This window comes from Hemibagrus wyckioides, linkage group LG11 (assembly GCF_019097595.1).
Source record: "Hemibagrus wyckioides isolate EC202008001 linkage group LG11, SWU_Hwy_1.0, whole genome shotgun sequence".
Taxonomy (NCBI): Eukaryota; Metazoa; Chordata; class Actinopteri; order Siluriformes; family Bagridae; genus Hemibagrus; species Hemibagrus wyckioides.
This window is the reverse complement of record NC_080720.1, coordinates 32,923,352-32,948,045: the sequence shown is the minus strand read 5'-3', so window position 1 is coordinate 32,948,045 and position 24,694 is coordinate 32,923,352. Positions and strand designations below refer to the sequence as shown.

General features: G+C 38.8%; 1 pseudogene; it reads left to right on the top strand.

The window, feature by feature from the left end:
- The first annotated feature begins 206 nt into the window (after positions 1–206).
- LOC131361769 (membrane-spanning 4-domains subfamily A member 12-like) lies at positions 207–23,171 on the top strand (annotated as a pseudogene).
- Positions 23,172–24,694: the final 1,523 nt, after the last annotated feature.

The window sequence follows — 24,694 nt, the reverse complement described above, 5'->3', positions numbered from 1 at the left end:
TGACGCAGACTGGGACATGTTTTCGGCGCAGCTCTGATGACATCAATGTGTTTACGGAAGCGGTTATGGGATTCATTGGGAAACTAACGAATGACACAGTTCGCAAAACTATCATCAGAATGTTTCTCAATCAGAAGCCGTGGGTGTAAAAATCTGTCCATGATGCCCTGAGATCCTGCTCCGCCGTGTACATCGCCAGTGGAAACATGGACGAGTATAAAGCTGCATCCTACAGCGTGTGTAGAGTGGTAAAGGAGGCGAAGTGGTGCTACGGACAGAAGCTAGAGTCACAATTTCATCAAAGTGGCTCTAGGAGTCTGTGGCAGGGACTAAGGACGATAACGGACTACAGAACACCATCTTCCAGATCGGTGAATGCGGACGCTTCTCTGGCACACGAGCGGAACACTTTTTACGCTCTCTTTGAGGCTGCAGCTCACAGCGTTAATGATGTTAGCAGCGCTAACAGCGTGATGAGCAGCATGCATGCGGAGAACACCAGAGAGGAAAGCGCGTTCATCATCTCGGAGGACGACGTGAGAAAGGCATTCAGGAGAGTGAATACCAGGAAAGCAGCAGTACCAGATGGCATCACGGGTCGGGTCCTGAAGGCCTGTGCTGACCAGCTTGCACCTGTGTTCACTGAAATATTTAACCTCTCCCTGGAACAGTCTATAATCCCGACGTGCTTCAAATGGTCCACCATTGTTCTTGTCCCCAAAAAAACGCAGCCAGCCTGCCTCAGTGACTACCGACCAGTAGCCCTGACCTCAGTAGTGATGAAGTGCTTCAAATGACTAATCAGAGACTGCACCACTTCTTCCCTACCTGACACCCTGGACCCGCTACAGTTCACCTACCGTCCCAACCGATCTACTGAGGACTCCATCCCACACCTCCATCACACAGCCCTGAGCCATCTGGACAGAAGAAAGGGGAACTATGTTAAAATGCTGTTTGTTGACTATGGTTCAGCATTTAACACCATAATTCCCTCCATACTCACCACTAAGTTGGAGATCCTGGGCCTCAGCCCGTCCGTGTGTCGATGGATCTCCAACTTCCTGACAGACAGACCACAGGCAGTACGGATGGGCAACCATGTCTCACCCTCACTCACCCTTAGCACTGGAGCCCCCCAGGGTTGTGTTCTGAGCCCCCTGCTTACTCACTGTACACCTATGACTGTGTGGCCACTTACAGCTCCACCAACATCGTTAAGTTTGAGGACAACACTGTGGTGGTGGGCCTGATCTACAACAATGATGACATGGCCTACCTAGAGGAGATTAAAAACCTGGAGACATGGTGCCAGTTCAACAATCTCCTCCTGAACGTCAACAAGACTAAGGAGCTGATAGTGGACTTCAGCACAAAGCAGGAGAGGAATTACCGGTCCCTCACTATAAATGGGACCCCAGTGGAGAGAGTGGACAGTTTCCGGTACCTAGGTGTTTACATCACACAGGACCTGTCATGGTCCTGTCATGTCAACACCCTGGTGAAGAAGGCCCGGCAGCGTCTTTACCATCTCAGATGCCTAAAGGACTTTAAACTACCCTCAAAGGTGCTAAAGACATTAAACACCTGCACCATTGAGAGCATCCTGACAGGAAGCATCACAGCCTGGTTTGAAAACAGCACCAAACAGGACAGGCAAGCTCTCCAGAGGGTGGTGTGATCAGCTGAGCGTACCATCCGCTCCGAGCTTCCTGACCTGGACACCATATACAGCAAGCGGTGCTGGACCAAGGTCAGGAAGATAATGAAGGACCTCAGCCATCTCAACAATGGACTCTTCTCTCTGTTGCGGTCAGGGAAATGTTTCCGCTCCTTGAAGGCGAACACAGACAGAATGAGGAGGAGCTTCTTCCTGCAGGCCATTCGGGCCCTCAATCAGAACACCTAGTACCTGGACTTTCTGGACGTCCCCCCATGACATTCATGACATTCTACCTCAGCTGATTGTCGCACACACAATAACTGCACTACTCTGCATTGGTCACACTCACTGTATGTCTTTTTTATGTGCGTACTGCACCATCACTTTACTCTCTGATATTCCTGTTAGAACTGGACATCTATATTTTTGGCCTTTATATCTATATGTTTATCTTACGTATGCACATACTGTACATACTGTGTTTATTGTCATAACTGAATATTTATATTTTCCTTTTTATATCTACATATATGTACATATTGTATTTTTATATATAATATAATATAATATAATATAATATAATATAATATAATATAATACATATTCACATATATATTTGTATATGCATATCCCATAACTATTGAATTTTCATAATTTATCATGTCTTTAATTTCTAGTATGTTAGTTTTTTCCCCTATTTTTCACTAAATATTTTATCTATATCCCTATATTTTTCATGTCCACACACATTAAATTTTTCTTTATTGTTCTTTCTTCAAAACGAAGGACAGTCATAAAAAGCATTTCACTACATGTCGTATTGTGTATGATTTCGTTTGTGATAAATAAAATTTGATTTTGAATGTGATCCCCAATTGTATGCGTAAGAAAGAATGATGGCAGCCTCCATTTATGTATAGATTATCAAGATCTGAACAGGAAGACTCACTCAGATAGACAACAAATTCCAAGGGTGCAGGACATTATGGACAGCCTTGGTGGTCATTCCTGGTTTTCTTCATTAGATCAAGGGAAGGTCTACAACTAGGGGTTCATGTTAAAGGAAAGCAATCATCTAACAGCTTTCACGAGACCCTGGGGACTATATGAATGGATGCATATTCCTTTTGGGCTGATGAATGCTACCTTGAAGACAGCCGACATGGAATGTGAGTTTACTCTACTAGGGGTATTGCCTCATTCATTGCCTTGGCCAGGGGTGTTTTCTTCCAAGAAATTTGTGCTGTGGCAGACTGGTACTCTCTGCATGCCTTTATCAGGTTCTATAACTTGGACCTGGACCCCACAACAGACATTATGCCGCATTGAGTTCCCTCAAAATGGAACTACACCAGGTTACATATGTAACCCGGGTCGCTGAGAAGTTTCATTTAATTCATGAGAAGAATATTTCATTAACACATGTAACATTTAAATGCTTTACTAAACACTAGACACTGTTTGTTCAGTAAAACACAGTGGACACAGAGAGCAGGAAGTAAATACCACAGTTAAATGTGTCTCACTGGGTTTAGTTGTGTTTTATTTATCATGAACAGTGTGTTGAGTGAGCTGATCAATGTGTTTGTGTTTAATTCACTACTGTTTCATTTCTCCTCCATAACAGCTGGAAAATATCATCAAATATAAAGACTTGAAAGAGATGATTGATTCCCCAAAAAAGCAGGAAAACTGATTCACCAGGCTGTGAACTCTGATTATATAGGTACAGGGTTTACTAGAGGTCATGTGTTTCCACGTCAGTTTGCTGCTGATCAGGATCAATCAGATTCCACCTTTACATTAACCAATGTAGCTCCACAAACAAAGTACAGCAATGAACAAAGGGCCACAGAAGTGGAGGAACCGATGCTTAAAGAAATAAACCGAGACTGAAAACTCGACCAAAATCACCTGGCATACATTGTGACCGGGGTCGTCCCAGGGGAGAACTGGGTAACCATACAAAGAGACGGAAAAGAATATCAAGAAGGAATTAACATTCCCAGTCATGCTTGGAGCGCTTACTGTTGCAACAATAAAACGCATCCTAATATACGTATAGTGAAGACCTACTTAGCTGAGGTAGGCAGATTTACTCTCAGGCGCCCCGACATTAACAAACTGAATAAACGACTTACTGAACTGTATAATAAAGGGATACCTTTTAATGTGTTACCAGGATTAGACGTCGAAGATTTCCATGTGGACCTCATAGAACCACATGGAGGACACATCAGAAATGAAACTGATTTATAAACTGGATTATGTCATGATGGTAGCATCAGGTTAGCCTTTTGGTTGCCTCTCTCTCTCTCTCTCTCTCTCTCTCTCTCTCTCTCTCTCAATATATTACTATACCAATAAACATTTTAATGATTGGCTATCTATTAAACCCAAAACTCCTGATTTAGCTTCCACCAGAAGTCATGTAATTATATGTCATTTTGTATGTATGTAATTATGATGTAATGATGTCATTGAATGGTCATCCTGTGTGCACTTGCGACTCATGTCAAGTGTCATGTGATATCAAGATAGAAACACCTCTTGCTGTGAGAACCCAGAGTTTGTCAAAGAACATATGGAACATTTCATAAAATGGATTTAAAATACAAACATCTTATCTGGCAAGTCTGGTCTCAAGGGACTCTGGTCTCATAGTCCAGTAGGGGGAGCTAGTGAACTGTTATACTGATTCTGAGTGTGCTGAAAGTAGGAGGCATTCAGAAACCGCACACACACACACACACACACACACACACACACACACACACACACATGAATGTAATAAATAAGACGGGGCAGCTCTGGTAGCAGATGCTGTATGTGTGAGCAGTCTGGAGTACAGGAGCTAATTGGAGCAGCCCGGGGAAGGATCAGGTGTCGAACAGAACACTACAAAAAATAAGCAGTGAACAGCTGTGTGTGTGTGTGTGTGTGTGTGTGTGTGTGTGTGTGTAAAACTACATCACTATTCTGACTCACAGCCATGAGCAAGCTAGAAATCTGTAGCAGTTTATATACAGGGCAAGAGGTCATATATAGTGTGAGATTAATGTAGGACACACACACACACACACACACAAATCATTTTTATGTTGAAAATGCCGCTTTAACCGCTGTGACTTTAGCAGAATATTATCCATTTCATGTGAAATCATTTTTCAATGAAAAATGCATATATAAATAAACAAATAAATAATAAAAAAAGAAAGAAAAGAAAAATGAGTGGATTGTATTTTGGGACCCGGTGTGTCTCAGAGGAACTTGTTTAACAGAATCCTAGTTCATGTCTAATTAAAAGTGAACAGTGTTTACGGAGTTATCTCTGTACAGCATCCTCATGCCGTTAAAACTCAGTCGAGAGAATTTCATCATCGGCTGATGAGCTAAACGATGTTAAATGGGGCAATACAGCTTTACCGAACGCTAAAATATATTTTCATGCTAAAATATTAGCAGAGAATTAGCCCACGTAGTTGCACATTTGCATTTTCACTTTAATATGTATGCCACTTTTGCACACTCTGCTCATTTACGATGGAAAAACTAAACCGTCAATATGTGGGATTTACTACTTTAACCAGTAGCAGACTTTTGCTCTTGCTGCATTCGCATTTTGTTTAGGCAATTAATGTGCAGAAATAATATACAAAACAAATAAATAAATAAATGACTTAATTGAAGAAATGAATTCAACACAAACACAACTAAATAAAAATCATCCTTAACCTTAAAAAATGTACACTGCTTTCTTGTCATGAGAGCTAAGCCACATTAATGCATTTTAGAGGACATTATGGGTAAAAAGCCTTTATTACCCGCCCACCTCCACTGAAATCTGAATTTTTTAAAGGATCACAGTTCACGCTTCTCCACATCCATCACACCATGACTGATTAGCCATAATTTCTGATCCAAGAATCTTATTGTAATTCCTATGTGTCACCCTCGCTCAAAAATCAATTAAACAAAGTTCAGTTTCCTTTAAAAAACCTGTAGTGAGATTGGATTTGACAGCGGTGTATAATCTGCAGGGTGGAAATGAGATTCATGAAAAGTACGGAAAGTTCACATGCGGTTCTGACAGATGTTGGATCAGTATGCGGTGCGGCGCTCCGTCCTGAATACGCTAAGCTCCCTCCTGTCAGAAGTGCACACTCCGAGTCCACCTGAAGTGAGCTGTTCAAACCCTGCAGGAGGACTGATGGACTTAATTATTCCCAATATTCCCTCCATACGTCCTGAACATCTCGTCTCATCTCACACGTGGGTCACGCTTTAGTTTACACGCCTCGTACAGTGGGTGTTACAGCGTGTGCTAAAAATAATCCGCAACAACTATAAAAATGCTGACAGGGGACGACTATTCAGGTCGAAGAAAATAACAGACATTAAAATAAATGCGACAACTTAAAACTATAAAAGTATTAAAATCTATAAAAGTATAGATATGGATTTTCTGTTGTATAAAAAAAGGTGAAAATAATAATAAAACATCACATATAAATGTGATTTATAGTGAAAATATGATTGATGACAAATATTGTGCAGTACACAAATAAATAAATAAATAATAACTAGCTAAAAAAATGTTTTAATAAATAAAATTAAAAGCAGTAATAATTAAATAGTAGGATATGATGAAATGCTAAAATGTATAGTGGTGAAAAAAAAAATAAAAAAAATATAAAAAAAAAAATAAAAAAAAGGAAATAATAAAATAAAATAAAAATAAACATGGATAAAAATGCCAGATTATAAAGTTTCATTTTTTATATTGTACAAAAATATAACAACAACAACAACAACAAAAATGTAAAGGCTTTAAAGTCTTTAACATATTTAATATTTTGTTAACATTTTTCTTTTCTTAACTTTAGCAGAAATTCTTCTCAGTAATTTTTCATCCCACATACTACTTTCTAAGAAGAATTTCTACAAACTAAACATTTAAAAAGTTGCTTAAACTGGTGCTTGCAGATGTGAAGCCACAAAGTCCACGTTCTTCACTAGCTACCTGCTAGCTCGTTAGCTAATTCGTGGCTAGCGAGGCAGTCGAAAGAATTGAAATGATTATTACAGTCAGTCAGCTGTCTAAAATACTTTCTATGGGTTCTGTGTGTTCTAATTTCACAGAAAAGGTGAAATTCTAGGAAACAAACTAGAACTGAAATCCAGCATCCGAGTTCATTTCATAGGATTAGCGATTTTCTCAGGTGATCTTCTCAGGTACTGATCAGGCGAAAAAGCAGGGATATGAGGCTCGGACATTTTGTCATTTATGTCTGAAGTGAGACTGCCTATCAAACTCAGGAAGTTAGGAAAGGTTTTCTGGCTTGTGACCCATCTGACATCCGTCTCCTGTCTGGACACACAGTCAAGAAAAAAACACACACACACACACCCTAGCTGTCATGGCTGATGGTGTCAAGGCTGGCTGTCAGGGGAAGGTCATGCGCCTGAGAGCAAAACTATATATAAAAAAATAAATAAATTGCTTGTTTTTGTTTTGACAGTTATCCACAATCTACATAAAAACATTCAACATCTCAATATTATTATCTAGACAATTTTTACACTGCAATTAGATTAAAAATCATTAGTTGTTAAAATCCATCATCAAATACAAAGCAGTTCCACCATCAGTCTTCTGTTCATTTACCTTTAAAATTCACCCCTTAAAAAATTACTCATTGCCCTCAGACATCCAAATCACTATACAATAAACACTTAAATTTAATATTAAACAATCCAAATCTGTCCATTAAACATTAAGAATTAACAGCTGGCATTAATCAGTTTTTGTCCATCAAACACCAACACAATTAAAATTCAACATTTTCCAAGAAACACCAAAATTCAGTATGAAAAAACACACACACACTTTATTTAGTATTAAACCCCCTACATAATAACATCTCATGAATCAGACAAATCAACAAATCACTGTTAGAAAACAAACACCGCTCAGTAAGAGCTAATATTAAGCATTAAAAAGTCAACTTTTACCTATCAAACCCCAACATCTGCCATTATGTGTTCCAATCACTTCCATGGCCACAGGTGTATAAAATCAAGCACCTAGGCATGCAGACTGTTTTTCCAAACATTTGTGAAAGAATGGGTCGCTCTCAGGAGCTCAGTGAATTCCAGCGTGGAACTGTGATAGGATGCCACCTGTGCAACAAATCCAGTCGTGAAATTTCCTCGCTCCTAATTATTCCACAGTCAACTGTCAGCTGTATTATAAGAACGTGGAAGTGTTTGGGAACGACAGCAACTCAGCCACGAAGTGGTAGGCCACGTAAACTGACGGAGCGGGGTCAGCGGATGCTGAGGCGCATAGTGTGAAGAGGTCTATATATGTATATGTATATATAAGGGCTGGGCAACGATTAAATATTTTAATCGGGATTAATCGCACTGTTATATGCAAAATTGAACAGGTAGCCTATCTATCTATCTATCTATCTATCTATCTATCTATCTATCTATCTATCTATCTATCTATCTATCTATCTATCTATCTATCTATCCACCTATCTATCTATCTATCTATCTATCTATCTATCTATCTATCTATCTATCTATCTATCTATCTATCTATCTATCTATCTATCTATCTATCTATCTAAAATGAAAATATCCATGTAAAAGTTTGGTGCCTTTCTCCATGTTTGTTTATCCACTGGTTCTATTTCTTCTCTGGTTCTTGTGAGCGCCGCAGCAGTCTTACGGTCTTCACAAATGCTCTCATTGGTTGAGACGCGTGATGACGTTTATCCCAAGCCAATACGGATCAAGATCCCACCCTTCCCGTCACCCGTGGTTTGTCTGTGTGTGTACTCAGAGCCAGTGAGCAACAGACTTTTAAAATAATTTACAAAATAATAAAAACTGCGTTAATGCACGATAAAATAATTGTCGGTGTTAATTAATTAATGAGTTAACGCGATAATAACGTGTTAACTTGCCCAGCCCTAATGAAACATATCCACAACACACTGTGTCTAACAATTTCCAAATAAATTTCATGGTGATGATATAATTAGTGATTGTTGATGGTTTCTAGAAGGGACGTTAGACACAATTCATCTGCAAACTGTTTGCGTTATTTTTGTCTAATTAATTTCACATAATATAAATAAAAAATTATAGCTTGGAAATACTTTACACACACACACACACACACACACACAAAACGCTTCATTAATGTTAATGCTTAACAGAAGGTTCAGTTCTTCCTGCACTTTATTGATCTAAATGCACTAATTCAGCTTTATTCTTCATTAAAGCCTTTATTATTACAATCAGACAGTTCAGTCATGGAGCAGATCTCCTTCAGTGGTAAACCAGAGCCATCTCTCTAAACATCTCTTTTCCTGTTTTGATCTTTACATTACAGAACTTTTTTTCTTTTTTTTTTTGATCCACTGCACTGGATGTTCACTTCAAAAGTGCACTTCAGATATCTTTTAGATATAAGCAGCACCCTCCGTGTCTGTTCCTGTTTAAGGCGTCGACTCGGAGGTATTATGCGGGTCTCCAGCTTTTCCTGCTGCGAACACCTCGACTGCCGCTCGGGCTAATCAAGTGATTGCAGCTGTTACAGGCTGAATCGACAGAACACAGCAGCTCGAATCATCCGCCTGTGACAGCCGGCACAAAAGGTTTCTGATAGGGTGCTCCTGCCTTCCTCTCTCAGGGAAATCTTTTTCCCTTTTGATGAAACCCTTTCACCAGCCCCTGCTGAGCCAGAACAGGCAGAAAGTCTGCCTCAGAAAGTCCCCGAGATAACGATTAAAATTCAGGGAGCAAGCCGAGGGTCTTCTCGCCTCTGCCTGAGCGTAATCACTTGTCAAAGCCCGGTTCTGACACTTGCAATCATGCATGACGGGAGCTGATAGGTTCTGATTGAGGCGCTAATCACCAGGGTTTAGATGCGGCTTTCTGTTCACAGGGAAGAATCAGAGCAAAAGGCGGATGAAAGAAGGACAGGAATTCCTTTTTTGTATGTGTGTGTGGGATAGATTCTTGAACAAACACAGACACTTAGCAAAAAAATCTTTAAAATGTATGTAGGCTATGGACCAGACAATTAATCACACTCACGATGATGTCTTCAACATTCATCAGCAAAGAGCTAAATTTTATGATATGCAACAATCTCTTGGTTTACTTGAATGTTTATGGAAGGAGTGTCCAGTGTCAGGAGCTTTGGATAAGTCAGAAGGAAAGCTGATGGACTTTTTGGCATGTGGTTCCTAGCTAACGGCATTTGTTTGAGAAAATAAAAAAAAATAAAAGGCTGCTGAGGGACCGATCGTTTATCAGGAATGTTACAGTGACACTGGAGACTCCTTTCAAGAATGTTAAATAAATCTCTCCTTCATTGTATCATCACCGTGGGCCGAACAAGTTGTCGCTATAGCAGCGATAACGGATTAGTATTCGAGATCGTTCTAAAAAACCTGCACTACTGTCAGATCTGCTGTTCTAGAGAATTAATCAAGTCCTTCTTGCTTATACAATTAAAGGCATTCACACAGACATGTCCTGGTAGATTTTATTTTTCACAAGCAGCAAGTTTGGAAGCTCCTGTACCATTTCCCCCCTGGATTTCCTCAGTCTTATCCCAGGAAAGACAGAACTATCCAGAAATATCTGGGCTAAGTGTGACATGCCGAACACACAGCACAGCACAGAGCGAGACGCATTCAGCAATTCTGTCTTCAGGGTTTCTGTTGATTTACCATCTGCTTCTGACACAAACGAGCATCGCATACGATTCCCCTCATTAGCACGTGAGCTCCGGCTGGCAGTCAGATGCGTAAATCACCTTTTAGTGTTAATTAAACCTGAGCGTGATTTTACGACCCGACCGCCGCCGAGAGGATGGAGGAGTAGCTCATTCCTCGCTTTTTTTTTCCCAAGGTTGGAGAACACTCCATTAAAACAGTCGATATGTGAAATAAACGAGCTTCTTCAGCAGTAATTTATTCTCCTTCAGACTCTGGTGTGTTTGCTGGAGGCTTCAGATGACCCTCGTGGAAACTCGATCGATAAAAATATGGGAAAGAAATCTGAGCAAAACGGCGGATTGTTGTATTTTTAACAGTAAAGAACAACGATGTTTGATCATGTTGCTTTTTAATGAAATCTTTAGGGGCTTTCCTGGATGTCAGGATTATTTATTTATTTATTTTTTTTAAATCAATATGGAGTCATTTAAGGAGAACAGGAGCTGAATAAACCCCGGGGTTCTGAGCATATTTAATCTTTCATGCTAAGTGACTCACAGCTCATTTTTATTTTCTCTCACTATCATCAGTTTCTTCTTCAGTTAATCGACTCTCACTCTCATTTTACCTCCTGTTTTGGTTTCATCTCCATGTTTTATCCGTTTTTTTTTTTTTCCCAGGTCGTTCCAACACTGTGCTCACTTGGTTTGTTTGGTTTTAACATGTGCAGACCTCAAGCCGGAAAAACACACACAACTGTACAGTGGAGGACAAAAATACCAGGCATAATCGGATTGTTCATTTTCAAAGGCTGTGTTGTTGTTTTGGTTTGTTTCCACGAAAAAGGATGAAGAAAGCAGAGAAAGTGAAAAGGTCAACGTCCATAAAAGGGAGGTAAAACCTTGAAAAAGGACAGGAACGATTGAGTTGTCAAGGTTGATGGAAGAGAAACAGTTGCGTTACACCTACAAACTAACACACGAGACGTTCACGTGGAGCATCCAACACTTTATAAACCTTCATACCACCTTCATTACACACCGGGAACTAATTACATTACTGCACTCATGTCTCACATCTTTAGGTAATTATCAGACTTTAACTCAATAGAGCAAATATTTTTTAAATATTTTAAAACATTTTATGATAAATTTTGTTTTGCTGTATTATAAATTACACCTTTGTAGGCTTTTAAATTCAAGTGTTTTGTTTCATTTCTGATCAGTATTTATTTATTACTTTTATTTTTAATGTAATTTAAATATTTATTTATCTATTTATTTATGAATTTTATTTTTTAATGTAGTTTATTTATTTAATTTTTTTTAAAAAGTAATTCATTTATTTTACTCCCAGATATGCAAAATCTACTTAAAGATCTGCATCAATAAATAAATGCATAAATATTTTATAGATTTTTCTTTTAAAGTAATGGATCCACAATGAGTGAATAATTTTGTATATTATTTTAAAAACACAGAAAAAATTATATTTGAGAACGTGACGTGACGTGACGTCTCCTGAGACGTGTCCGTTCTATTCCAGAGGATTTTCACTGTATTTATAGAAAAATAAAAAGAAGGGTTTTTTTCTTTTAGGAGCTGGATTTCAATGTCACTGAATAATTGATCCAGAATCGATCAGGATTATATTACACGGACTGACATTCAGGCAAACGTATTAAATCATTTAATATGAAGGTTAAGGTGTCCCAGACTTCCTGTTGAAACACTAGCATTCGGAGGAATCACACCCAGAAGCCTGATATAGTGTTACGGTGCAGTCTGGACACACCGTCGCTTTTAATCATCTTTCTTGAGCATGTGTTTTAATCCTTAAGCAATTCGTTACGTCTCATTTACATCTGTTCATTACTGCATTTTCTCTGTTCAGTCCAGACGATTGGGAGTACTGACCCGTGCTCCTGCCACAGGCCGGTGTTGAGCTGTCAACCAATTCAAGGTTAAGATCAAATCCGCAGCTTCGATTCAGTGGATTTAGTTTTATTGAATCTTAAAAGCCCAAAAGCAAAAAATAAATAAATAAAAATTTCATTAGGAGATAATTACATCTCCATCTCAAGCCTTATATTTACACATTTCTAGAAAACAAACAAAACAAAAGATGAATAAAATCAGTTAGTTCTGTGGTTCAGGCTGATGTGGTTTCTGAAAAAAATGAACAACAAAATAAATGTCTGTCGCTTTTTTTCTACCGATTTAACATGTCATGACCTCCAGAGCCGCAGAGCAGCGCTAATCAGTGAACTGAGATTCAGGACTCGGCCGAGCGAGAGAGAGAGAGAGAGAGAGAGAGAGAGAGAGAGAGAGAGAGAGAGAGAGAGAATGTATGAGTGTGAATGTGGATGTGACAGAAAGCGAATGAGAATGTAAAAGAAAGATTTAAATACAAGAAGAAGCAATATATGTATAATGTATATAACGAGGGAGGAAAGAGAAAGGATGCGTGAAAGACTTAGAAGCATTAGAGAAAGAAAAAAGAGGAGAGAGGGGCATAAACTAAGAATCAGCCTCCTGCGTCGCAATAAAAGCTTAACGCCGAGTGGATGCATGTAAATAAGAGTACAGAGAGGGAGAGAGAGAGAGAGAGAGAGAGAGAGAGAGAGAGAGAGAGAGAGAGAATGAGGGAGTGAGAGCGAGAGCATGAGTGTGAGAAAGTGAGAGAGATAGAAAGGGAGTGAGAGAGACAGAGAGAGAGAGATAGAGAGAAAAAGAGACAGAGAGAGAGAGAGAGAGAGAGAGAGAAAGAGACAGAGAGAGAGAGAGAGAGAGAGAGAGAGAGAGAGAGAGAGAGAGAGAGAGAGAGAGAGAGAGAGAGAGAGAGAGAGAGAGAGAGAGAGAGAGAGAGAGAGAGAGAGAGAGAGAGAGAGAGAGAGAGAGAGAAAGAGACAGAGAGAGAGAGAGAGAGAGAGAGAGAGAGAGAGAGAGAGAGAGAGAGAGAGAAAGAGACAGAGACAGAGAGAGAGAGAGAAAGAGACAGAGAGAGACAGAGAGAGAGAGAGAGAGAGAGAGAAAGAGACAGAAAGAGACAGAGAGAGAGAGAGAGAGAGAGAGAGAGACTTTATCTCTGCACAATCTCTGATTTCTGATTAAAGCTCATTGTGTGAACTGTTTGGATTTGGCTGTGTACATCGCTCTTTAACCTTTACATGAAATATTTTTGTTGATATCTCCAAGGTCGCTGTACAAACAACACAAAAACAAACAAGAAGTCCTGATTAGAAGAAGAAAAACACACAGAGTGAAAAGCTGATTAGATTTCAGAGGTGTAACTGATGCCGTAGTCACGTGACCTACACTAGGATCGTGCACTACAGATCCACACGAGCTCCAGACAACACAAACACACGTACTGTAGATCACGACAACGGAGACCAGACAGTAACAAAGAGAAAAAGACAAAAGGTAAACTGAAAAAATGAACTCCTAATGAATACTAATAAACTCCCGATTTCTCCTGGGTCCTAATAACTCCCACTAAGCAGAATCCCAGGTTGTGTAGTTAGAGGTTTCACACTGCTCCTGCTTTTCCCGGGTTTAATCTCTTCATAATCTGACATTTCACACTGTTCATCCCTAAACCCTGGATTAACCTTCTTCTTCTTATTTGCATATTTGTGCAGTTAGCAGTCATAATAGGACGAATCCAACATGAAACCTCTTTAAATAAAACGCCCCGTCTCATGCTTTCACATCAGTGTGGAAATAAAGCTCAGATTTTATCTTTCACAGTATCTATTTAACTTTTTCACATGGAAATTCTTCTGCTTTTCCACTCAGTTCTCTTAAACACTGATTATTATTATTATTATTACTGACTGCAAAATCTTCCCTCTTCGCTACAACTGACTCGTTTCCTCTGGAATTTAATGAAAAATAAACACTTTATGAAACCAAAGGTGAGAAAAATGTCCATGGAGCAAAATGAAGATGATGGATGAATAGCAGAACATGTGCTTACGTATCCTGCACAAACCAGGAAGCAGACCAGAAACAGGACAAGAGAATTTGACTAGAGTTCACGAGACACTGCTCCCCCTGCTGGCAGGGAGGAGTTATACTGGCCTGGCCCGTTGTCATGGTGATAGAGCTCAGGAGATTATATTACACAGACTGAAAAATCCAGTAAAGGTCTTTATTAGAAATTATTCAGAGAGAAGGTCACAGAGTCCCAGATTTCCTGTCGAAAAACACGGAGCCTGTAAACCTCCCAAGATTTAAACCCATATCCACACACACAGAGATGCCGGATATGGACGCAACACACACTGATGTGTGTGTGTGAACTTTACTGAGTTAATCACGTCATTTATTCATCTTTATCTGTCCCTGGAGCCAGAAACAAGATTATGATGGAAGATTGTTGTCCCTTCTGTTTGGCTGCTCGGACTCGATTATCCTGATGGGAATATTGACTAATGAAAAGGTTTATTTTTATTTGTGTAAACAGAAGGAGATAAATATGATGTGTGAAGTGAGGCACAGAGCTGGAGGACTCGAGGCAGGCTCTTGGTTTTGATTGAAAGTTCATTCTTTTGCTTTTCATACGCATTAATTCAATGTCAGTGTTGTAAATCTTATTTAAACAGGAAGAGGATGAAAAAGCTGTTTTTTGAAGATGCAGGAACGACTGTGATTCTCGTTTCATTATCTTAAAGCTAATAAGAGGGGAAAAAACAAACTAAACTTTAAGTTACAGCTTCAGCACTGACACGGGAGATATTAATTACTAGAAATCTTAAGTTAAGTTGTCTTTATTTGTCACATATACATTACTGCACAGGGAAATTCTCTCTTTGCATAACCCATCCTTGGTGGTTGGGGTCAGAGTGCAGGGTCATCCTTGATGTAGGGTGGATTGGGGGCCTTGCTCAAGGGCCCAACAGTGGCAGCTTGGTGGTGCTGGGGCTTGAACTCCAATCTTCTGGTCAATGACCCAAAGCCTTAACTATTTGAGCCACCACTGCACCTAAATGCTTAACTTTCTTGAACATAACATTGTTAAACCTGTGATGACCAAACAGAATCCAGAATTCAGGTCTGTGCAGTGGCTGGAATCTTAAACTTGAAAAACAAACAAACAAATAAATAAATAGTTGTAATGTGTTTTGTGTTCCTAATGAACCTGATTTAACTCGTTAGCTTGTTAAACACTAAAACGTTGCTGAGGTTGAGTGTAGTGTTGGCATGTTTCAGTGCAGAAAAATCAGTAACATGTACCGTGCTGTCCATCAGGATTAAACCAGCACAACAGGAACAGGATCTTCCCCGAGGCCAAATATTTCCAGCTGAAACATATTTTCTTTGATTTCTCTGAAACGTATTTCCTTTGATTTTGGCTCTCTGCCTGTCACAGCAGAACCTAAACTTTATTCCTGTGTGGTATGTGAACATTGTTGACGCTCTGCCTTTACTCACAGACTAAACTAGTCTGTATCTGGTGTGACCACCATTTATACACCAATTGTGTACAGATCCTTGCAACATGGGGCCGTGCATTATCATGCTGCAACATGAGGTGATGGTCGTGGATGAATGGCACAACAATGGGCCTCAGGATCTCGTCACGGTATCTCTGTGCATTCAAAATGCCATCAATAAAATGCACCTGTGTTCGTTGTCCATAACATACGCCTGCCCATACCATAACCCCACCGCCACCATGGGCCACCATCCATCCACAACGTTGACATCAGCAAACCGCTCACCCACACGACACCATACACGCTGTCTGCCATCTGCCCTGTACAGAGAAAACCGGGATTCATCCGTGAAGAGAACACCTCTCCAAAGTGTGCCAGACGCCATCGAATGTGAGCATTTGCCCACTCGAGTCGGTTACGATGACGAACTGCAGTCAGGTCGAGACCCCGATGAGGACGACGAGCATGCAGATGAGCTTCCCTGAGACGGTTTCTGACAGTTTGTGCAGAAATTCTTTGGTTATGCAAACCGATTGTTGCAGCAGCTGTCCGGGTGGCTGGTCTCAGACGATCTTGGAGGTGAAGATGCTGAATGTGGAGGTCCTGGGCTGGTGTGATTACACGTGGTCTGCGGTTGTGAGGCCGGTTGGATGTACTGACAAATTCTGTGAAACACCTTTGGAGACGGCTTATGGTAGAGAAATGAACAATCAATTCACGGGCAACAGCTTTGGTGGACATTCCTTCAGTCATCATGACAATTGCACACTCCCTCAAACTTGCGACATCTGTGGCATTGTGCTGTGATAAAACTGCACATTTTCAAGTGGCCTTTTATTGCGGCCAGCCTAAGGCACACCTGTGCAATAATCATGCTCTCTAATCAGCATCTTGATATGCCACTCCTGTGAGGTGGATGGATTATCTCCGCAAAGGAGAAGTGCTCACTAATACAGATTTGTGAACAATATTTGAGAGAAATAGGCCTTTTGTGTACATAGAAAAAGTCTTAGATCTTTGAGTTCAGCTCATGAAAAATGGGGGCAAAAACAAAAGTGTTGCATTTATAATTTTGTTCAGTGTAGTAGAAGCTTTTATAGTGGATGAGTGAATCCCCTGACCTGTGCCCTTCTATGAAAATAATGAATGACATCATGCATTTGAACACTTCTGAACACAGATTTAATGTTGTGGAGCATTCGAGACATGAGCATTATTTTCCTAGATAGAGTAAAAGTGTTATACTTCTGTTAGACTAATTTATCAACTTTTTAAATGGTAATTTATTTATTTATTTACAAAAGTTTTTTTTTGTTTTTTTAAGAATTTCTAGTTAAATTTAAAGCAGAAGTTCGCTTCCAAAACAAAAATCTACAAACAATTTACTCACTCCCTTATTCATCCAAGATGTTCTTCAATCATAAAGAAATTATGTTTTCGAGGAAGTGCAAATAAGTCAAACGCTCTTTACTAACAAAAAGGTAGATATAACTTTGCGTCATTCCACACACAACAACCTCGGAGCACTCCTCCTTCTCCACACTAGTAAACACTGGGTCTGTAGCTCCGCCTACATCACGCGTGAAGTTTCAACGTGATTACGTAGTACATAGCATCGCGGATGCGCATCCCAGAGCTAGCACTAGATGAGCTTTTGTGGTTAAAAAGTATACAATTTTTTATTTCTCTAAGAAAGTGACCGATGGTGTGGCTAGATAAGAGCCTCCTTCCTGGGCTGGGATGGAGGTTTAGAGCTCTCTGAAGCTGAATTTAAACTGCATTCTAGAAGGTCAGACTCGTGGGCACCACTGAAGTCCACTATATGGAGAAACATCCTGAAAAGTTTTCCTCAAATAACATCATTTCTTTATGACTGAAGAAAGAAAGACATGAACATCTTGGACGACCAGGGGGTGACAAAATTATTTGTAGATTTTTCTTCTGGAAGTGAACTTCTCCTTTAACGTCGTAACTTTCCTCTCCAGCCTTTTTCTCTCTTTTTTTTTTAATTTTGGCGTCATAAATAAATATCTTCTTACAGAAAACGTTACCATGGCAACCCACACACATTTGAGTTAAAAACATGTCATTACTACAGAAAGAGTGCGTGAATATCGTCCGATGCTGCAGTTACAGAAAACGGTTTGGCTTCTGACCAATCAGAGTCCAGTTCAATTCTGCAGCGTCTTATTCTAAACAAGCGAAGTTATAGCACAATAACAAACAATTTCGTTTGCTAGTTCATTTTATTATTCGAAATCTCTCAAAGATTCTCAGCTAGCTTATGACACTTTGACATTTCTACCTTGGTCCTGTTTGATAAAACGATTCACGTAAACGAGGTCCAGTAAACATCTTGTGTGCAAAATAATGTGTGGAGCTCTGAGAGAGCTACGCTGTTTACCTGGACAGACTGTATCTTAGAAAACAACATATTTACTTGTTGTTTATTTTGATATTGCGTGTTTGATCACGTATCAGACGGCGAGCCGCAGAGCCACCGCAGTGCTGCTGGGTTTTTTTTCTCAGCTTCAGTTAATTATCTCCATCTGCATCTCAGCGTTCGCCGTTAAAGCCACCTGCTGCGCCGAACCTGCGGAGAGAATCACCGACGTGAAAATGGAGACTTTAACTCACTCTGGATATTTTTATTACTTCTTTTCCAGCCTCGGTAAAAGAAAAAGTGCCGATCAGAACAACAGCATGGATTTTTTAAAAAAAGCTTTGCATTCTCTTTTTCTTCATTTAAAAACTCTCGACCAATCAGGTGGCAAAAAAGTCTTTTCTTTGTATCTGCAATATCTAAAGTGTTTGAGACAGTAAGCATGTCTCTCATGCATGTGTGAAAACTGATGAGATTGTGTGTGTGTGTGTGTGTGTGTGTGTTGTTACTTTCACTCAAGCCGCAGGTGAGAGAATCCTTCTATGCCTCCAGTTGTTTGCTGTGGCTTTGTACACCACAACACACAACACACAACAGGTAATGGTGTTAAGCTTTGATGCCTCACATTTCGCAATTCTTTGCAGTTATTCTCAACAAATAATGAGATTATTTATCTCAGTAGTTGTAGCTCAAGTGGTTAAGGCTCTGGGTCGTTAAGTGGAACATCGGGGCTCAAGCCCCAGCACCACCAAGCTGCCACTGTTGGGGACTTGAGCCAGGCCCCTAATCTGAACCCCTGCTCCAGGGGAGCTCCATCATGGCTGACCCTGTGCTCTGACCCCAACCCCCAAGGATGGGATATGTGAAGAAAGAATTTCACCGTGCAGTAATATAGATGTTACAAATAAAGACAACTTAACTTCTTCTACGATGTGCTTCTCATGGTAAATAACTGAACCACAACTAATATAGTTGGGGGGGGTACTTATACATTCACACATTTTATATTTATATTGTGATTTATATAGATGTTTCTCTCATGATGAATATTATATGGGCTGGATTTTTGGGTGTTCAGAACAAAAACCCTGCAGATTTGAAACAGCAGAAATTCCTTGAAATGAATTATGAAGCTTTTAAAATTACTACTACTAATACAGTACATGGATATGAAACTTAGATGTGTCCAGGGTAACACACAGACAGAGGTCATTACAGGATATCCAGGAGTCCCTTCTTTCCTAATTCTAGAAGAAAACAAACAAACACATAGAAATGTATTTATTTATTTATTTATTTATTTATTTGCTGACTGTGTGGAAATAAATTTCCAGAATTGACATTAAATGATATTAATTTATAGAATTAGATTCTGAATAATGCCAAAGTTGTATTTCTTTAAGCAGTGTGAACAGTGCATGTGTGTGTGTGTGTGTGTGGGTGTGTGTGTGTGTGGGTGTGTGTGTGTAAATGAGCTGTACCAACATTAGACTTTATAAGCTTTAATATTTCTTGTTTTAACCCTGGAGATATTCTTTAAAGCCATTTGAAAGTTGATTATTTTTTCTAACAATTCATTATTTTTATGCCACTGAAATTTGGTAATGATGATTCATTAATGATCTCAATTTTTTGCTTATCAAAGGACACTGAGCCACACTTTTATGTGTTTATAGTTATAACTGGTTAATTGCTCAGCAAAGCCTAGAATGTGACTCAACAACAGATTTTCATCCTGATGACTATTTATAGATCACTTCTAATGTTTCTCATCAGAACAAAAAGACCACACCCACAAGAGATGACCTACAAGCAACACAGTCCACATGTCTCCTGATGGCGTGAACGTAACTCTAGAGATGCAAATAAAGGCTTTATCTACAATGTCTAAAACCACTGTTTGTTTTTTAACCCATCAACTACAAATAACATAAGACGTTTATTTTTTCGTGAATATATAAATCCATTTAACAGTTTCAATTCCATGAGTCATTCAAAGAACTCTTCAGTGAAACCTTCAAGTTTAATGGATGTTTTCTAAATTTAATGTTGAAAATGAGTAAAAATAAAGTAAAATTATTCAGATACAAAGTGTGAATGTGTTCAGAAAGAAAGAAAGAAAGAAAGAAAGAAAGAAAGAAAGAAAGAAAGAAAGAAAGAAGTAAACAAATGAAATACAGAAAGAATGTATTTGACTCTTGCATGCCACTCAGAGAATCATTTATTTGATTCACAGCATCATGCATTTGACAAACACAGAATCATAAATGTGATTTAAAGAATAATTCATTTGACTCACACACTCATGCACTGGACTCACAGAATCATGCACTTGACTCAGAAAACCATCATGCATTTGAACTCACAACAGCCAGATCCAGAACATCCTCCAGGAGATACTTGATTCATCCAAACGCTTCAAATCTTATTGTACAGGAGCACAATGACCTGAAGTGTACTTCAAATGCAACCCCAGACAAAGTACAAGCTCTCACAGTGGCCGAGTCAATCACCTGACCTGTGCTCTTCTATGAAAATAATGAATGACATTTTAACCTTTTTTTATATTTAATGAACATTAGTGATTTAATGGTGTGGCGGTTTCGAGAGACGAGTTAGTTCCTGTTTTTATCTACTCTCTAAAACACTGACTATTATGAAGTAATTGACTATTAATTGTAATTCTCTCATGGCTTTATTGTAATCCAGACTTTATACAGTTCTTCAGAAAAAAATTCTATTTTCTGCAGCGTGACTTTTAATTGAACCTTTCTGCTTATTTTTGTCTTTAGTTAAAATCTGGAGAAAATAACACAGCCGTTGTACAAACTCCTCAGCTTGGACAAAGCGTGATTAACACGTCCCCTCCGCCACTTGTTCATTTTCTCAAAGGCCAGCCGAAAAAGCACTCGGGGTAAACCTTTTTTTTTTAAACATTCAAGTCACTTTGCCACGAAAACGCTGACAATGCTATTAGACACAGATGAACATCTCTGATAGCTTGATGCATTCGATTGATGCTTTGATGCATGAGAACATGATCATATTGATGAAATGGTGACATATAAATGATAAAATAAATAAATGAAATAAATGAACAGAAACCCTCTCTGGAGAGCTAGCATGTAGGACACACCCCTGTGCGTTTAACGGGATCTGATTCATTTCTGCCATAAAGAGATACGATGATGAAACCGTTCTCATTTGAGATAAGCTAACGATATATTATCAGTTTTTATTATCAGTCCACAAAACACGCAGAGAGACAAAGAAAGTTACCCAAATTTTTATTTCAGCTCAGTTTGCAAATACTATATTTAACATCAATATGATAATAATAATAATAATAATAATAATAATAATAATAATAATAATTTTCTTTTGATAATATTTAATTCATATTTGATAATGTTTACATGACCAGAATTGATTTATTGTATTTTATGTTTAATTTTATTTTAATTTTATGCTCCAGTCCAGAGATATCACAATAATGCTTTGCTGTCTCTGTTCCTCCCTACAGATAGTCCAGATAATAATCAGAGTGCTGACTATTCTGTTTGGGGTTGTGTTGGTGTCTGATCCTCCGTATTCCCCGGCCTCTGTTATAAGTGGTAATGTCTTCTGGGCCTCGATAGCTGTAAGTGTACAATTAATAATTAAATATAATCTCTGTCTCTCTCAGTCACAATATCAGAAATCCTCAGTGTTCATATTACTGTTAATAATTCTTTACCTTATTGCAGTACATCATCTCCGGCTCTCTTTCTGTCGCAGCCGAAACCAAACTTACTTCCTGCTTGGTATGTGAACCTCATTAGTTGTGCTGAAATACTTTTACAAATCATTCATTCCATTATAAAGTCTTTTGTTAACTTTTTGGCCCCTATGGCGTCCCATCAGACTTGTTTATGACCCTTTTGGCTCTTTTTGTCTGTCTTTTCTTATCCATTCTTTCTTTTTTTTGCTGAGTTCATTAGCAAGTGGGAACTTGGAAAGTTTTCATATCATCTATCAATACATTGTGTAAATTGTGGCATTTTGATTTTAATTTCAATGCAAAAAACATATTCCTGGTGATGTTTTATCTGCTGTAGGTTCAAAGATCGCTGGGAATGAATGTGGTCAGTGCCATTTTCTCAGCAGTGGGCATAAGTGTACTGACCACAGACCTTTTTTTTATATTATTCCTGCTACAATTCTACATACTGTTACAAGTTTGAGGTGAGCAGAACTGGCCTTATACCTACAAAAAAACACTAATTGATCTCTAACTAGTTCTTTCCTTCCTTCCTTCCTTCCTTCCTTCCTTCCTTCCTTCCTTCCTTCCTTCCTTCTTTCTTTCTCACCATGCCTCAGGCACGTTCCAAAGTGATCAGTGGAGTGCTGTTGGTCTTCACTTTCCTTCAGTTCATCATCTCCATCTGCGTCTCGGCGTTTGCCTGTAAAGCCACCTGCTGTGAACCCACGGTGAGAATCACGACGTTCTCAAGACAGAACTAACAGTCAATCTGAATGCTACAGTTACAGGATCTGTGTTAGGAACTCTTTAGTGAAACCCCCATATGGAATGATAAAAACACTCAACACACTTGGTTTAATCCTCTAAAGCACACAGGAAGGCTAAAGACTTAAGGGACAGGTAACATGGTGTGATTTATTTAATCACAAACGGATTGTAATGTTCATGAAACAACACGTTGCTTTTGAATTAAAACTAACATCTGCTTATAGTGTTTTGTGGGTAAGACTCAGCAATAAGACAGAGGAAACCAGATAATACAGTGTTATAGACATCTCTCTCTCTCAATCTCTCTCTCTCATGATAAGGTGCCTGTTATAACCTACACCAACCAGGCTGTCACCAGTAACCCTCAGGTCAGTGAAATGTGTACGAAACAGAACAAGATGAACCTGTTTCATTTTTGCGCATGACTTGCCGCAACACAAACTCTCTATTTTAATATGATTGTGTTTTTTTTTCACTCTGTGGTATTAAATACACCAGAAAAATGAAACTGAGTTACTTTTACCAGCAAAAAGTTGATTATTTTCCTGTAAGAACACCAACAACTTTTCAGATTTATTAAAGAACAAATCACTGTACGTTTGATCCATTTATATTTAAGTTTATTTATGGACATTTCATGTTCTTGGACAATGTCGTTTCCGCACTGATCTCTCTTTTTCTCTCACATGAAGTTAATAATATTTTTTTTAAAAATGCAGCTTTTCATGTTATGGAAGATCTGCAAAGATGCAGGAAAAAGGTTACAGCTTTACTTCTGTACTGATGCAAAGCACTGACACTGGAGACTCATTCCATGAATGCAACATAAATGTGTCTTTAATGGCCTAAAAAAAAAGAGGAAATCATGCTGAGAAAAAGTAAATCATTAGGTGGAATCAGTAGGATAACAAAGCGGTATCAGAAAAGGAGCGGAAAGAAACTATAAATGTTAAATCCAAAGAAAAATGCAAATGAGTTCCAGCTTACTGAACAAAACTGCCTTTGTTTAGCACCTGCTCACAGTGCATTATGGGTAAAGTGTGTGTAACGTCTGTGTTTGGAAAAAAAAAAACAGCGTAATTTTTGCATAGGTTTTGGTACATGTTCACAAGAACATGAGATGACCAATCAGAAGAAAGAAAGAAAGAAAGAAAGAAAGAAAGAATGGATTTGACTCTTAGAATGCATGACACTCAGAGAATCATTTATTTGATTCACAGAATCATGTAATTGATTCAAGAATGAGACAACAGGGTTTACACAGACACACTCACCCTAAACACAAAACAGGGGAACACAGAAGGATAACAAAGAGGAAGGTGATGCAGACAAAACACTTAAAAGAGGTGTGAATTGTGTGACAAACAGGATGTACTGAAAACTGAAAGATTTTTCATGTCAACAGAATCCAAAAAGCTTTTTCTCAAAACCGAACTAATTTGATAGATTTTCTTCTCTTTCCACAGCATGTTGTTTACATCCAACAAGCCCCGGCGAACACAATCAACCCAGTGCCACAGAACATGATCAACTGGCCCAGTAGAAAAGGTGAATCTCTAAAAAAATTAATGTATTTTTTAATTGAGTGTTTTATGTTGTAACTCGTATGTATGTTTTATAAGTGATGTTTATATGAGTATGAGCACACTACTCATAACTAGTGTGACGGTTAAGATTAAAATAAATTAAAGCATTGACAGATAAACCAGTTTTTATACTTATATCTATGGTGACCAAGAAGGGCAAAACTAAATAATACATCAGAAAACAAAATAACAAATCACCCCCCCCCCTCTTTCTCTCTCTCTCTCTTTCTCTCTCTCTCTTTCTCTCTCATATCTGGTCATGGCTAAGAATTCCAGACTTCCGGTCATTTCCTGCTACAGATTTACGACCAAGCTGAGGTTCATCTTGTGATACAGTCAGTAGATCTGGATATCATATAATT